This window comes from Ailuropoda melanoleuca, chromosome 15, assembly GCF_002007445.2.
Source record: "Ailuropoda melanoleuca isolate Jingjing chromosome 15, ASM200744v2, whole genome shotgun sequence".
Lineage (NCBI taxonomy): Eukaryota > Metazoa > Chordata > Mammalia > Carnivora > Ursidae > Ailuropoda > Ailuropoda melanoleuca.
In genome coordinates, this window is record NC_048232.1 from 50,063,920 (window position 1) to 50,068,077 (window position 4,158).

The window sequence follows — 4,158 nt, forward strand, 5'->3', positions numbered from 1 at the left end:
CTAATAACTGTTATTCATAGACACATTTATTGAGGACTCTCAGCTAGTCACTGTGCTGAGTCTAGGAGTACAACTAAATCAACCAAAGCTCTTGGTAGCCAGCAACCAAAGCTCACTCTGGCTGGTTACACCATATGTAGTCAGTGGTGATCGGTTGCTTGTGGAATTGCCTGAAAACCGGGAGACACAGGCTCTCAGCTGAATTTCCAGGAGTAAAAACTGGGCGGATAGAGCAAACTGCTGTCATTATCACAAAGAATGAGATGGAGGAGTTGGCACTGATGTTGCTTCTGCTCTGGAAGCAGTTTTAATGATGCCAATGAGGCCGTGTCACTTCTGTATCAGACCTCTGACTGGGAGCCACCACTGCCACCACTGCCCGGCGGCTGTGCCTCTAGTGCTTTCCCCCCTGTGCCATGAACTCCTGCATCAACACCTCTTTAGAGCTGCAGGAGGAAGTGCAAGGTACATGCTTATGGCCTCCCTTCAAGGAAAACCAACAAACAAAAGTATGAGCACTTGTAACACTTCCAGAGTAAGACGATCTCTCTTCCACCCAAACTCATGAATGGGAACTTCTACAACATAGAATTTAGATGCTGAGAAACCTAAAAGAATAATAGCATTTCCTTCGATCCTCACAACAACTCTGGGCATGGGTATTATTTTCCAAAAAATCGGATTTGAGGAAATACCTTACCCAAGATCACACGGTTAATGAGTAGCAATGTTGGGACTCAAAGTCTCGTATGTTTGGCTCCAAAGTCATATTCTTAACCAAAATTCTATACTCCCACTGCTCTGGAGGAGTAGTTATTTCCTGGAAGTGTGCTTTAAAAAATTTGAGACTAGTTTGCTTTATAGAAACAGAATATGCCACTGGTAATTCTAAATAGAATCCTTTCTTAAGCTGCATTCTTATTAGCAGTAAAAATTCCCTCAACATATGTTATCTTTTTTGTATGTGATGATAATGTTACTGTCAAGTAAAACACAGCGCATATCTCTTTGCTATTGATTTCTAGTGGGTGACAGATTCATACTGGATTATATACATAGAATTATCCAGACTCCGCTATGGCAAAAGGCACTTGTAAAACAAATAGGTATTACCACAATTGCCGTAATTACAATGTAACCATGATTTGTGACTATGAAATAGCCCCAAATGGAATTGATCCCCCATTGTGACTGAACCCACAGCTTAACATTATCCTTTCAGCAACTGAGTTTCCTGACTGACGCCATGTAAGCGCAAGATGCTCCAGCAGCCATTTGTTCACTCAAGGACTGCTCCTAAACGCCATTTCATCTGCATACCGGGCACTGGCTTGTGTTAGGGATTCTGTGATAAACAAGCTGTAGGTGAGCATGGTTAGAGCTTGAGCTCAGGAACTTTTCACATCTTGCCCAATTTAGTAGTTTATACCCTCTTTCTGGACTTTTGCTGCCCGTTTTTCAAAGAGCAACCATATGAATGAACTTTTTAAAATGTGTCATATTACACTCCCCCACTCCTGCCTTGGACTTTGCCGCTGTGTCCAATTGCACTTTGAATGACATCCAACCTTCTTACCACAGCTATAAGGAGCTAGGTTGTCTGGCCCCTGCTTGCTTCTCCAAACTCAACAAATACTCTGTCATTACTTATTCAGTGTGCCAGGCACAGTGGTCTACTTCCTGATCCTTGAAGTACTAAACATAGGGTCGCACTTACCATTCCCCTTAATTGAAACCTTCTGTCCCTCTGACTTGCCCGTGGGGGCCTCCTTCTTGTCATTCGGGTCTCTGTTCCACGCTGCCTCCTCAAAGAGGCCTTCCCTGGGTCACTGCCACTGCAAACCACCAGCAACCCTATTTCTGATAACCTTGTTCTACTTTCTTTATAGCACCTACCACCAAGTGAAATTATTTTATGTGTTAATTTGTTTACTTCTTTATTTTTTATTTTAGTCAACTGGAATATAAGCTCTCTGAAGGCAGGACCTTACCTGTCTTGTTCACAAATATTTCCTCGGTGCATAGAATGGTGTCAGGGTTGTCATATGCACTCAAAAAATATTTTTTGAGGGGTGCCTGGGTGGCACAGCGGTTAAGCGTCTGCCTTCGGCTCAGGGCGTGATCCCGGCGTTATGGGATCGAGCCCCACATCCCCACATCAGGCTCCTCCACTATGAGCCTGCTTCTTGTTCTCCCACTCCCCCTGCTTGTGTTCCCTCTCTCTCTGGCTGTCTCTATCTCTGTCAAATAAATAAATAAAATCTTTGAAAAAAATATTTTTTGAATAAACCTTGGACTACAGTAGTCTTTTATCTTATTTCTCAGCCTTCAATCTTGCTTGCCCCAATTCATCTACCGTACTCCACCAAAGTCTTTCTACAGCATAAAATTGATCCTGACTGCTTCCCCTATGCATGGCTTGTATGATGAAGTTAAAAACTACTGAATGCGGCCTGAGAGACAGATAGCTCTGATATGGCATTTTTTATAATATGTGTGTGTATATGTGCATGTACTCTTATTAAATTTATTACTCTTATCTCCTTTTTAACCTCCACTTTTTACCTTACTATTCCAGTAAGTACATCAAGGGAAAAAATTTGCCTGATTCATCTTCGTATTAGAGAGCCCAATGGGATACCTGATAACGATGACCTTATTGATGGAATTCACTCATTTATTCACTAATTCATTCGAACATTCAAGAAATAGTTGTTAAGCCCCAAGTTATGTTATGAACTAAGCACTGCGCTCTGGTCACTGGGGATACAGCAGTGAATCAAAGTTCCTTTTCTTAGGAAGCTTGCATCCTGGTAGGGAAACTGGCCATAAAATCATAAACAAGTAATTATGTAATATACTGTTGGGTAGTGCTATGTGCCTTGAATCAAATGAAAAAATTCATTTCTTGTGAGGGAATTTTACTTTATAAAACAACTAGATCCCACATGAAAAATAGACCTTGCTGGGCTTATAAGCAGTGAGAAGGAGAAAAAGACCATGGGGTAAAATAAGACTGGTAAGCCACAAATACAGGAAGGACAGATAGATTTCCTGAAAGCAAATGCCCACATTGGCACTGCAGGAGAGGAGCTCTGGACTAGCGGCAAGGTAGGGGAGATGAGGCAGAGACTTTTAGGCTGAACTGAGATCTCAAAAGGGAACTTGTGTGGTGCCAAGCTAATAACATTTCTGAATCCCAGCAACACATCACAAAGCCTCTCTGAAGAAAGTACCCCCCAATATATGCCCTCAATATTAGCTCACGATGAAGTTCAAATCTCAAATTCGTACACCATGAGTAAGAGTCAGCAGAAACAACAAACGCAGTAGACCCAAGGGTTATGCAAAAGCCACATATAAAATATTTAAAGAATTAAGAAAAAAATTGTAAAATTAAGCTAGAAATAAGACTACAAAAATTATTTGAAAAGAACGAAGTAGGTGATTATAATTGTTGCAATGAAAACTCAAGGGATGAGTTAACTAGCAGATTACATATGGCAGCAAAAAATAATAAACTGGAAGACAGATTTAGAAAATGCACCATAGAAGATGAAAACAACAAAATATTAGTATTAGTATTCTCCCATTTTGTGGAATAGTCCGTCAATGCAGACAAAATAACACTAATAATAATGGTTGCCCTTAAGAGAGTACCTTCTACTTGCTAGGCATATATGACCTTAATTAACTTTCACAGTGACCTAGGAAGTACATATGACTCCTGTTTTACTAGTAAGAAAGCTAAAGGCAGGGGCGCCTGGGTGGCACAGCAGTTAAGCGTCTGCCTTCGGCTCAGGGCGTGATCCCAGCGTTATGGGATTGAGCCCCACATCAGGCCCTCCGCTAGGAGCCTGCTTCTTCCTCTCCCACTCCCGCTGCTTGTGTTCCCTCTCTCGCTGGCTGTCTCTATCTCTGTCAAATAAATAAATAAAATCTTTAAAACAAAAAAAAGAAAGAAAGCTAAAGGCAGAACTTGAAACTGAACCTAGTTTATTTGACTCTCAAACCTGCCATTTTAAGGATGCATGGCTATGAATTGATTATAACCAATTTTACTTGTTTTGTTTTNTCCCCCTCCCGCTGCTTGTGTTCCCTCTCTCGCTGGCTGTCTCTATCTCTGTCAAATAAATAAATAAAATCTTTAAAAAAAAA